The sequence below is a fragment of the Myotis davidii genome, unplaced genomic scaffold (assembly GCF_000327345.1).
Source record: "Myotis davidii unplaced genomic scaffold, ASM32734v1 scaffold128, whole genome shotgun sequence".
NCBI classification, from domain to species: Eukaryota; Metazoa; Chordata; class Mammalia; order Chiroptera; family Vespertilionidae; genus Myotis; species Myotis davidii.
The window spans coordinates 521,792-535,338 of NW_006299719.1; the positions used below are offsets into that span (position 1 = coordinate 521,792).

Consider the following 13,547-nt stretch of genomic DNA (forward strand, 5'->3'; position numbering starts at 1 on the left):
ATCCCAAATAACGTTGCATTCACCAGAGAAGGGCGAAGTAAGAAGGTGAATATTGATACTTTCCACAACTGCATGCCTTCTCCCATGGAAGCTTATGCATTTCTCTCAACAGGTTTTCATGCACCTAATTCTGTCCCACAGGTCAGAGAATTTGTTCTATTCTGTTTTATTGTTTTATTTCCAGATAGTGAAATGCTAACAAAGCAGCCCTCTATATACTGGGTAAGAAACCAACTACTGAGATGCCTAAGAGGAGTTTATGGGCTCTAAGCTGCTAAAATTTGTGGAGAGGTGCTAATAGGCTCTAAGAAACTATTTGGAAGGATAACATATTGAATGAAAAAAACATTGCAAGAAAACATGTAGCCAGAACTACAACATGTGTAGAGAAAATGCCTCTCTTTGGGGACTACTCCGAATTACCACATGACAAAGATGGAGAATGTTGGTGAATTCTCAGTATATTTTAGCTTCTTTTCACCACCAGCAAAGATACATATGGATAAATTGTTCCTATCTCTTTTCAAAGTAAAGGTATATTTGTATTGTTTCAAAAAAGAAATTATTCTGTTGGAAACTGGAAAAGATTGTGGGATTTAGGGGGTGTGTGATGATTAGTTACATTTTGCTTTTAAAAAGATAATGGGAGAATCAAGTTTTCTCATTTTTCCCTATCACAGCATAGGGATTTAGGGACAGAAAAACTGATAAGTGTTTTTTTTTTTGTTTTGTTTTGTTTTTTTTAAGTCAGGAAAAGAAGCCTGAATCAGTAGTCTAGCTTGCCAAGTGGACTCTGATGTATAAGAAAGATTTGTATTTTCGGGGTTGGGGTTGAGTGGGAGTGGAGGAAAGGATGTGAAGGGGGAAAAAGCAACCAAGGAAAAGCTGCAAATAGTTATGAGGGAGCCAAAAGCGAGAGGCAGAGCCAAGTTCGGGAAGATTTATTCCGTTTTAAAATAAGGATCTCCACTGCTTAGTTAAGCTGAGAAAATGGTTTATGTTAAAATCGCCTGTATGTGGGATAGCTCACTATAAACTTTCGGTTGAGATGACTGACCGACTTAGTCAGTTATAATCATATTGGTCAAAATAGACACAGTTCTTTCTTTGAGTTATGACTATTCAGATAGATTGTTATTACAATTTGTGAGAAATGACTATGATATAAAATTGCACTTGAACAGAAGGTGAGATATCTTAAAAGTAGCCTTATTTTTCACTTTTAAAAAAAGCCTATGGTGAATAGAAAAATCTCCATAAAGAGTCATTTTTCTTTTCAAGTTCCATAGCTGTGCTGAATATGAAAGGCAGAGTTTATCTTCTTATATTCTGTCCTCACAGTTTAGATAAGAAAGGCCACAAGGTTAAATGTCTCTAGTTTATACAACTATACTAGCTCCAGTTGTGGGCTTGGAACTTGGCTGCAGAAACTCGAGTGGGCTCCACTCCAAGCAAAACTGGCTTTTTGTATTTGCAGATCCAGGACAATGAGTTTGCAAAGCAGACCCAATCTCCTGACTGTGACGGACAGCAAATAGATCTGAAAAGATACAGATGGAACCAAAGGCGGATGTAGTTGACCAATGGGTCTTCATTGCAGAGCGTCGCTGCAGGGGGCAGTGGTGGCCACAGCAGCATATCTGATGAGCTGTATGGTCAGTACCACTAGAAGGAGTGGCCTGTCTCTTTGTTCACTTCTCATGAAGGCCTGGTTCACACTGAGTTTTTGTTGGTCAGCCAGCATTCCTGATTTCTGAATGCTGAGTCAAAGTCTCCTTGCTCCCAGCTCCCCTCAGGGCCACCCATATAAGTAGAAAGATGTGGTAATTTACAAAAGAGGAAGTGGTATGGAGCAGGAAAAGCACTTTGCTGCACCAGATAGCTCTTTTCTGTGGCAAATTGCTGAAACATGCCAAACTATAAGAAACAGTGCCCAGACGCTAGCCTGGGAAGAGGTTAGCAACTACTGAGAGGCAGAATACTGTAGTGATTAAAAGTCCTACAGTCATATGTCCAGGATTTGTTTCCCAGCTCCTACAGAACTACATAGGATTTGGGGTAAGTTAGCCAACTTCCTTCTGTGCCTCAGTTTTCTCATTATTAAAATGGTGATAATAACCGTACCCATATCATAAGATTGTTGCCAGGATTAAGTGAGTTAATATAAGTAAAGTACTTAGAATAGTGCCTGGCATACAGTAGTCACTAATAAATGTTAGTTATTTGTAACTTCAGTTCTAATTCTTTTAAAATGCCAGGAGTATTGCCAGCAAGATGCTATTTAAAGGGTATAAGAGTGACACCTGGAATTATTTGCTCTGGAGAGTTCGCCAATGCCTTACATTTCTTATTAGAGATCATTCAAGAATTCAGAGTGAAATAAAATTACGACGGGGTTTGTCATAGGGACCAGAACCATGAACTGGAGAAAGGCCCCGGTTAGAGATAATTGGCTGTAATAAAGGGTAAAGGCTGCGGTATTCTCTATAGTTCTCCTGGTTAGGAGCTAGTTTTGTCTCAGAATTTGGCTCAAAACTGAGTTTCCAGGAGAAGACTCAATGGGTTAGCCTACCTGTGGTGCTAGGTCTGGCTGCAGGGACACCAAACCAGATCAGGTAGCCCAAATGACATCGTGGTGGCAGTATTAAACAGCTGTTGCTTGGAAGAAAGATTGGACTTGGTTTACGTTTGTAAGAAAGTGCCAAGATGAATGACTGGAAGTTTCATGAAACCAGTTTGGGCTCCGTATGAGGAAAAAGTTCTCAATCACAACTGTTTTCAAATAGAAAGGGGTGTCCTATCAGGTTCCCATATGGAAAATGGTCAGGGCAGAAGCTAGCCCTTCACCAATCAGAACTGTACCTGTACATTCATTGTAGTGGGAATAATAACCATTCAACCATATTGTTATGTGAATTAAATGAGATAGTGTTGCTCTGGCAGTTAGCATAGTGCCTGGCACATTGTAAATATCCGAGGAGTGGTAATTGTTGATACCGCTACAACCACTACTGTCTCCACCGCTATTATTGCTCTTGTTATTATGATTAATGGGGGCTTTAAATGTCGTTAAGAGGCTGGACTGTGTGATCTCTCCAGTTTCCATGATTGTTAGCTTATGCTTCTTTTGGTCTCTTTCACTCAGGAAGTTGAAAAGACTTAGAAATGGGAGACATCTTACATTGTAGGATGTGGTGTAGCTCTTCATGTGTTTATTATGCTAGCTCCTTTGACTATTCTATTATTTATTATTCTGTACTTTATTTAGAATGGTTTAACCTGTGTATAGTTCAGCTGTATTCTTTGTTAGTATAGTAATTATAGACTTCTGTTTATAAAGATGAAAAGGAGATGGGGATAAAGAAATGAAAAAGAGCTTCAAGTTTAAATACCAAGATCTTTTATTTCTCAGCTGGTAAACAGGTTAGATGAGAATTATTTTAGAAAAAGCGGCACCTTGTTTATTTTCTCGTGAAGGATTCATTCTGTTCTAAATTCAGACTTTGAGAGTTTTAATACTTGTTTGTAACTAACTCTTTTTCTTGAGAAAAGAAATTGAGTTCGGAATAAAACTGAGTTAGAAATAAAAAAAAAAAAATCACCATATTTTCCTCCAGGGCCAAAGAACAGAACTTGCAGAAGCAAGATAGGAACAAAACATCTATATGCAGGATATGTCTAAATGATGGGGGGAAAGTGAAAGCTATTATTTTTCCTATTGTAAAAATACGCTCTTGGCATAAACTATTTATATGACTAGAGACACATTTAATTGTAATCACCGTGTGCATTTATTGACGGTGAGGTCGGGCTGCACAGGACACATTAAAATTTTCGGCTTTATCAACATCTATGAGATAATAGGGACAACAAAAAGGAGCACGGAGAATTACGTCATAAAGAATGCAGAATCATAAATGGTTTTTACTCCAAAATCCCTGCTCGCTTCGCAGATGAAAAATGGAAGCCCTGTTGGAGTTTGGCTTCGTTTTTATTTGTTCCTCTACGTGTGCCCTGTACTTAGACTCCCTTCTCCTTCAAGGGTTTCCCCCCTTGCCTGTCGGCCTGCAGAGGCAATCAAGGCTGAACAATAGGTGCCTTCTTATTTCAAGTGGGCAATTTGCATTTCTGAGGAGCTCCTGACTAGATTGAACACATTTCGCCTCCACTTCTGCAGCTCAGGGGGACTTTCTAGACATTTGCCTCATCTTTAGCAGGGTAGGGTGTTGCTCAGCATTCACACTCCTGAGAAACATAAGGCACCTGCATTTGCACAAAGTCATTGTTTTTATTTCCTCTTAGATGCGGTTATTCATAAATTAAGAACTGTGGAGACTGAGAGTATAGATGTTTTCAGCTTGTCTGCTTGGTTGGGAAGAGAAGGAAAGAAATTGGAAAAGATGCAGGAATGAAGGATCAAAATATATTTTCTTTTTCAAGGAGGGGAGACATTAATACGCTTATATAGTGAGGGAACAGAGACAGTAGAGAAGGGATAGGAGATGCAGGTCAAGGAAGAGATGCAAGTTACTGTCCTGCTTACAGTTCTCCAGTCTTTTGGGACTGACACAGCCCTTTGAGTTCTGACTGTTCTTCACCTCTCTAGCCTTATCTTTAATCATCCTCCACATCACTTGAACTCAGCAGTGCAGCTGAACTAAGGACATTTCCTTGAGCATCATTGTATATACTGCCCAAATGCATTTCCTCCTCCTCCTCTTCCTTCTCCCCATTCTCCTCTTGTCTTCTTTCTTCCTTTTTTTCCCCCGCAAGGCCATATTTAACTCATCCTGAAAGCCTTGTTTGGATGATCTCTTTCTCTCAGAAATATTTTCTGACATCCCTCTTCTTAGCCAAAATTAGTCACTTCAACTTGAACTCCTTTAACATTATTTGTAGACTTTTATATTATTCATCACCTTATATTAAAATTTCCTATTTATTTGTCTTTCTCCCTACAGGTGGCCATTAATTCCTTGAGGCCAGTGAGTATTATTTGATAGGTAAGTGCTCATTAAGTGTTTATGAAACAAGGCAAAGAGTGGCACACCTGGGTATAATTGTACTTAAATGAACTTTTGCTTTCCTTCAGAGGCTATTGTTTGAACATCTCTTTGTTCTCCAGTTCTCCCCTAAAATAACTGCAGCCTTCGTGGTTATTGGGGGGAGCTGCTGGGGTACAGAGAGTGAGTACTCATATTGCCACTTGTTCTAAGGCTAAGGCAGGCACCATCAATTAATGGCCGCGCTTTGTCACACAACCTGGACACTACCTCTACGTGGTAGCTGCTATTAATGGATCAGAATGGCACTTGTAACAAAAGCTACTTGCTCTTCTCTTACTTCTCACAGGGTCTTATTTTTCTTAAATCTTTCCTAGATGCAACAGGAAACCTCCCTTCTTCTCTAAAACTGTGTTCTCTGGGTTTTTTAGGAATTCACCTGGCCATCTTCATGGGTGTATGATCTTCAAGCAATGAAACTCAGATGGATTTTCATTTTATTTAGCAATTTATGATTCTATTTATTTAGTAATTTAGTATAATTCTTTTACTCCTTATATATAAGCAGATAGTATTAGGCCCACTATTCAGAGGAGAGGGCTGGGAATCCTTACCCTTTTTAGAACAATTATAGCAGGGGAGATGTTGAAGGGGATGAAGGTGATATTGTACCTCCATAGAAAGATTACATTGTACTTACATTGGAAAAAATGTAAAGGAGTGAGGAATTCTTTAATGACCATTACCTTTTTCTTGATCTCTTGTTCTCCATTCCTCACTCCACACTTACAATTCAGTTTAATGAAAATGTATTGAGTACTTACTTGTGCCAAGGACTTACTGCACTAGGAGCAGGAGATACAAAAATGCATGAGACAAACAGCCCTCAAGGAGTTTTCAGTCTTATCAGGGAAGGTGTTAAGCACTAACGCAGAGGGATGCACAGGATGACAGTGGAAAACACGCTAATATTACTTGGTGTGATCTGCCCCATATGCCCAGATGTTTCTAGAATTCATGACATTTCATTTCAATGATTAAAGTTGCTTAGAATTTTTGAACTTAATCTTGATTCGTGTTTGTATATAGGATAATACCCTTAAATCATGGAAATTGTATGTGGGTAATACCCGTTATGGACTAAATTAAAAAGAATATTATAAAGAGGATGTATACTTATTTTCTGGGTCGAAGTTAGAAGTTAGAATTCAATAAGACTTAAGACTCTATCAATTTAGAAAATATTACTAATTCTTTTAAAAGACCATCAGGTTTTGTTGAGACTATAGAATTGCTTTGTTATAAGAGGCAAAAGACAAACTTTATTTAGAAAATTAAACACACAGAAAAGATATCTCCCCACCCTGTTTACTCTTGACTCAAATTGTAGCACAAGCATTAAAGAAAGCCTTGCTAAACTTATTGTGTTCTCTAGTGAACATTAAAATTAGCACCCATGTGACTATTATAAAAATGAGGAACAGAATGTTAACAATAAACCTTAGGAAGATTCTGATGCAGATAAGGCCAAATGTTTCATTTTTGTTATATAATGTAATGCTGTTACAACTTACTTGCAACATTATTCTACTCACGGAGGGCCCCCTAATTATTTCATCATGCAGCAGGAAATCCTGGTAGGTCATATATAAACAGCCTGAGGCAGGAACCTCTTCATCTGATAGAGTAGGACATCTGACATCTGTGCAGCCCGCTGCTCACCCGCCACAATTAGCCAGGAAGCTCAGACATTAACTAATGCAAAGGCAACTGGGAGTTTAGGATACAGTCAGGTAGGAAAGGTCTTTCCTAACCCAATAAATTCCTAAAAAGATGAAAACAAGACAGCAAATAGGTGACGATTTTCTGAGGAATTGAACCTTTGTGGTCTTTTTTCCTGTTTTCCAAGAAGCAGCAAGCCATCTTTCTTATCTCCCCTCCCTTTCTACTTCTCATGCATGCATAATTTCCCTTGACTTTGAATGGGACTTAAGTGCACTTAGAGGCTGCTGGATTTAGCTCTTGGCATTGTTTATGCTTACTGCTTGAGTGGGGGGTGGGAGTCCGTTTCTGGGCTCCACAAAGTAAATGAGGTCTAGCATGGAACTACAGAACGTGTTCAGGGACCCAGCCAGCACCTGCTTGATAGGCTAATTGTTTGTACCCGGCATTTATTGCTTATTATTCTGCTTGGAGGCAGTGGGAGATTTGCATTGTCAGGAATGTCACTGTGTTTTCTGATAAGAATATATAATTTTTGTATTTAATTTTAGTGTTTTTCTTAAACAATACTAACCGAGTACTTACTATGTGTTAGACACTATGCTTGACCTAGGGCTGAATAAGGCCATCTGTACTCAGGACTGAAGAAGACCATCTCTGCCCATGAACTTGGTCTCTTGAAGGAGACGACCACTTGAAGTAAATAACATGCAATTGTGGTGTCTTATAAACGGACTAAGAGTTGATAAGGAGGAAGCAACTAACCTAAGAGGAGAGTCAGGCATGATAGCATCTTGAGTGCTGAGTAGGTTTTTCAGGTTCACAAAGTGAAGAGTGTGTTAGACTAAAAGAGTAAAGGCATTGAGATACTGAAGAGCCAGGGATGTTTGAGGGAGCGCAGGGAGGATTACTACTGTGGGCTCACAGGCTGTGTGGAAGGGAGTGGAAGGAGATGGGACTAGAAATGTTGTCCCTGGATTTGGGGGTCCATGCTAAGGATTATTGTACAGGCAGTGATTAGCTTGATTCTCTGGGAAAGTTAATGGAAAATCATTGCTGGAATGATACTTTTGGAAGATTGTGCTGTGAGAAGCATGTGGAATAGATTGGAGAGGAAGAAAAGATTTGAGGCAGGAAGCCAGTGAGAAAGTTGTTTCAGTAGGGATTCCCCATGTTCATTTGTTGATTTCTTCAACAAATAATTGCCTAAAAAGGTTAAAAAAGATACCTTTGAATTTGATGTCTTGGTATTTTAAATGATACTGGGATGGCTTCAGGGTTAATTTCTTTATCCCCTCTTCTACTCCTCTACCCCATTCTCTTTTCTCCATTTCTGAGCCATCTGACACCAGAAGTCACTGAAATCACACACTCCTTTGAGGTTAAAGCTCTTGGCCAACATTCCAATGATTTCAATGCTATCCAAGTTCACTTTTTGAAGTCCATGGCTTGTTAGTAGTGATATAGTGGAAATTTGTTCGAAATAATCACTAGTGGGTTTATAAGACACGAAGAAGCCTAACAAGCTAAGGTTGGGAAATACATATGGTCCGTTAGGATTCTACCTTTTAAAAAACGAGGCTGCAGGAATCCGGTAAGGAGAAGTCTGTGGAATTCAGAACAATCATACTGTATTAATTATTATTCATCTTATATTGCTGCAAGTGTACACAATGTTATATAAATGGTTGACAGTGTTGGCGAGAGAATAATATCCCAGCCCTGGAGTGCTTATAATTTATGTAAACATACTCTTTTATTTTGTTTTTCTAAGCCATATCTCTGAATTGTGATTCTGCTTATTTTGCTCATAGTCATATTTCATCTCTGGTTCTCGTATAAACTACAAAAAATGAGTTGTTTTAGGAATAGCACAAGTTATTTCAAAATAACAGTTCTCCTCCATAATACTAGAATTGTCACAATGGGAATTCTGAGTTCAGAGCCACTTCCTGGTTGGGGTCCTCCTGTGTATGTGAAATGAGAAAAAGGGAGTATGTATATTTAAGGTCCTCTGGAGATGAATGGGGCTAGAAGAGTATAGTATTATTAGGAGTTTTCTTAGTAGAATATTAAACTTCTTTCCCTCTAGTGAACCAAAGGACTTATATGCATATATGCATAGCTCATGGACACAGACACTAATATGGTGAAGGCCTGGGACAAGCAGGAGTCGGTGGATGGGGACATTTGTAATACTCTCAACCATAAAAATAAACTGAAAAAAGATTGTCTCTAAAAGTGTTTTTGCTGCTAAGAACAGAGGAAGCCATGTAGAGAAGATTCATAGCAACATTTATTACTACCCTAAATTCCTTCCAAGTTCTGCCTTCTGATCGTATTGTGAGTCCAGCAGGTTCAATGGTCTCCACCAGTATGCATTCATGCTATATTACTGCTGCATTTCACCTTGCCCACAAAAATTTTTAAGCTGACTTAGTTTAGAAGCAGACTGATTGACTTATATAGCCTCACAGGTTTTTGTGAAATAGCAAAAAGCATCCCACAGACTGGCAAATTCAACATTAATCTGGTAGGACAGAAACTTCTGTTTTTATTACAACTACACATATTGTTTCACTATCTTTTATTTTATTATTTCAAAGCATTTGGAAGACACAGTTTAGACTTTGACACAACCTGTATTAGTCTCCGAAAAGCTTTTTCTTAAAGTCAGGAACAAAATGTGTGACTAAATTTGGAACCTCTAATTTGAAGGTCCTGCAAAATATGATCAATAATCATATCTATTTTCTGAGATGAAATATGAAACTCAGAAAAGGAGTTTATTTTAATTCCCTTAATATTAAGTTGGCCCTTAATTGTGAGGCATTATACTAGGCACTATTGATGCCATGACGAATAAAACAAATATATTCCCTAAGCCGGTGGGTGTGCATAATATGAACTGACAATCATACTAATTTATAAAAGTGTTTTGATAGAAATACAGAATAAACCATGAAAGTTATTTTAAGGTTCTGAACTCATACTTGATGATCAGGAAGGACTTCCCAGAGGAAATGATGTGATCTAAAAAAATGAGTGGGAGTTAGATAAAAGGGAGAGTTGGGAGTTTGGAGAGGATTCCAGGTACAGGGAAGAGAAACATTTAGAGGCAAGTGAAATCCTGGTAGGCAATCTAGTGTGGCTTGAATTTAGATTGCAAAGATATGGATAAGGGGGAGGGAGAGCTAAACAATAGCCAAATTATTCAACATCATGTAAGCCCAGATAACATATTGGGACCGTGTGCTAAAACAGGGGCTCTAAACTTGGGTTTCATGCCTTGTAGGGTGTCATAGATGAGCTTCTGGGGCTTGTGAAAATTTGTGCATGACCAGATTCTCAAAGGGTTCCAACAAGCCATTCTCCCTTTGAAGAACAAATCTCTTTCTTGATGTCTATCTCCCCACAACATACAATAACTATTTGCGAAATGTTACCAATTAAGCCTTGGTAACTTTATTCATTCATTCACCCATTCATACACTCAGCAAATATTAACTAATTTTTTTTAATAACTAAGAGGTACAGTGGTGAATAAGAGAAGACAGACTTCTAAAGGGAAAGGACAGAAAATAAATGAGCAAAACATATATAAATGAGATTCATAATAAACAACACTATAAAGAAACCAAAATAAAAGGACTCTGTTAGAGAGGAAGGTCTGCTGAGAAGGTGACATGAGCTAAAATTTAAGTTGGCAAGAAACGGAAGCAGCTAGTGCTACGCCCTGAGCCGGAATTGATTTGATGTTGCTGGCTAGAAAGAAGGCCAGTGCGACTGCAGTATGTATAGTTGGTGGGAGAATCATACAAAGTAGGATGTGACAGTGGAGAACTGGGCCCGGAACCGGGTCATGTAGGTCATGGTCAGGAATCTGAGTTTTGTTCTCAGTGCCACGGGAAATCATTGGAAGAATTTAGCAGCAGCATTACATGATCGGATTTATGTTAAGAAAAATATATGGCAGGGAAGGGAAGATTAGAAATTGGGAGACTGGTTAGAAATCTGTTATAGTAGTTCAGGTAAGAGATGATTTTGCCTTGAACTGGAGTGATAACCATGGAAATGGAGATTAGCATATAAATTTGTGATGTATATTGGAGTAATACTCAGCTGCCTATGTGGTAGGCATGGAAAAATGCTAACTGCTCTGGATAAGAGTCCCTAAATACAAGTACCGCTAAAGGGAAAACATTAAAGGTATTGAAGTAAGAAAATTTATTTGGGAATCTGTCTGACACACAAAACCAAGTCAGGATATGCTTAACCCTGTCCTTTGTGACCTTGGGCCAACCCGCATTTTCCCTTCTCTGGGTGAGTTTTCATATCTAACGCATGAAATTAATAGAATGTGAAAGCTCCCAGCACTCCTGGTACCAAGTAAATTTGTTCACTTTTAAAAAGAACAATGATTAACGTCAGCAATAACCGGATGATTTTTGAGAATAGGTAGTTGAGTGGGAAAATAAGAGAATCTAGAGGAAAAATATTTTTACCAAAAGCTAAACTGCTACTTTCGTATCATGGCTGCTCCATCTTGAAAATTTTGCTTTAAGGACCGTCATTAAGCAGGGTTTTAACTGTTCCTTTTGTTTCTGGATACAAAACTGCACACAGGCAAGCTAGGTGGTGAGGAGATTTCCAATGCTATGGAAACAATGTAGTCTGGCTTTTGAAAATTCATTCTGCATATATTACATGCATTGATATTCAAATATTTCCATGAACGTCCTAGCAAGCTCATGTTGATTATGACCTCTTCAGTCACCTCAATTGGCCCAGCCCCTCTCCAAGAGTGTGCCCAGGAGTCCTGGAGGATGAGCACGGACGTTGTAGTTCTGTATTTACCAATCCTCTCTTTTTTTTCTCTCTTTTCCATTTGCAGTGAAAGCTCTGCAGTTAAAAGCAATTCTAGGGAGCAGGCTCAGGGTGGAAGTGTAGGACAGAGTTTCAAAAAGCTTTAATGAGAGACCTACTTTGTGAAAACTAAGGACTAGCACTGTGTATGTATTTCCTGAAAACATCATTTGAAGTATCTTTAGCTCAAATAGTTAAGTTTTAAGTAAAATCATGGCTTAGTTCATGTCGTTTATGGAAACGGGGATTCTTTGTCCTATGCCATACTGGTGTAAAACCAAGGAAACATCACATGGCTTTGCTATCCCCTTGGTATAGAAACACAGCTTTTGAATTGGGTGGGGGATGGCTTGAGTGGGTAGTGTGGGGAGAAGGCCCTTGTTGGCTTTCGTTAACTTTCCCACTTGGAGAGTCTGGTGTGCTCAGCCTGACCCCAGAATCCTGTGAATGTTCTTAAAGCTATATGGCCAAAGCTGATATGGAAGAAACTTGCTAGAAATAAGCCAACATTTCAAAAATCTTAAAAGAAAACAAATGCTTTTAGGTTGTGCCTGTGAATATTATATAACTGGTATTTGGATTAACTGGGCAGTGCCCCTGTGGATAAAGTATTTTGAATTTGAATTTTGATTATTTTCCAGACTGATGCTCAAATATCTCTCCTTCACCGTGTGTGTGTGTGTGTGTGTGTGTGTGTGTGTGTGTGTGTAAGAATGTGTGTATTAGTCAAATTCTTGATATTTCTTGGAAAAAGAACATATATATATAAAAGATACCTGAACTTTCTGCACTGCTGGAATATTTCTTTGAATAGCAGTGCAGGAAATCTTTGTGTAAAGGAAAATATTGCAGTAAATGAAGTTTGTCCTAAAGGAGAGGTCTTTCCTGCTCTTTTTACACATCCCCTTTCATTCTTTTACCCCATAGTGTGATAAAAGATAACATATAAAAAAGTAAAATTATGTTCGGCCAGTGTGGCTCAGTGGATGAGTGTTGACCCATGAACTAAGAGGTTGCTGGTTTCATTCACCATCGGGGCACATGCCCAGGTTATGGGTTTGGTCTCCAGTGGAGGGCATGAAGGAGGCAGCCAATTGATGTTTCTCTCATCAATGCTTCTATCTATCCCTCTTCCTTCCTCTCTCTCAAAATAAAATAAAATAAAACATATTTTAAAAGCATTTTTTAAAAAAGCATTTTTAAAAAAGTAAATTTATGACTCTTATTCAGATATAAAAATGAACATGTGGTAAAGATGTTATTTAAGTCATTCAGTGAGGCAACCAGGCACATGCTATAACTGGTAAAAAAGAGAATCTGTAAAACAGCTGGATTTATAGATCAGGAGTATTGAAACAAACATGCAAATGAAGGCCAAACTGATTTTTCCAGAGTTGAAAAGTCTATTAAATCTCTATCTTACAAGTCGTATTTTGCACCTTTATTAATTACTTACATTTTATAGAGTAGTAAAATAGCTCAAAGACAATGAAAGACTAAAATTAGATAACCCAAAGTGGTGTTTTGCATAGTTTTCTGTTGAAAATCAAAATTTCTGCATAGTTTTCTGTTGAAGATCAAAATTTCTTTTACATTTTTTCTTTCATTTTGTCTACAAACATTTGTTATTGTTGTTAATCTTCACCAGAAGGTATTTTTTTCCATTGAGTTTTAGAGAGAGTGGAAGTGAGGGAAGAAAGGAGAGAGAGAGAGAGAGAGAGAGAGATCAAGGGATCAAACCTACAACCCAGGTACGTGCCCTTGACCGGAAATAGAACCACTGACCCTTCAGTGTGCTGGTCAATGCTCTAACCACTGAGCACGGTGGCCAGGGCTACAACTTTTTAAATAGTATAGAGCAGAGTAAGTATCAAGTAGGTATCCAAGTATCATCTTGAGTGCTATCTTTGATCCATTGACAATGGCTGCCTGGAGCATTCTGCTGAGTTTTTAGGT

The 13,547-nt window shown here is 38.4% G+C and overlaps 1 long non-coding RNA gene across 1 annotated transcript in view; it reads left to right on the top strand.

Moving 5' to 3' along the window:
- Positions 1 to 1,912: 1,912 nt before the first annotated feature.
- The window catches only part of LOC107185004, a 43,359-nt gene continuing 31,724 nt past the window's right edge, over positions 1,913 to 13,547 (top strand). Inside the window, exons 1-2 of the long non-coding RNA XR_001515914.1 lie at positions 1,913 to 2,058; positions 4,962 to 5,003. This is a non-coding gene — a long non-coding RNA (uncharacterized LOC107185004). The remainder of the gene's footprint in view (positions 2,059 to 4,961; positions 5,004 to 13,547) is intronic.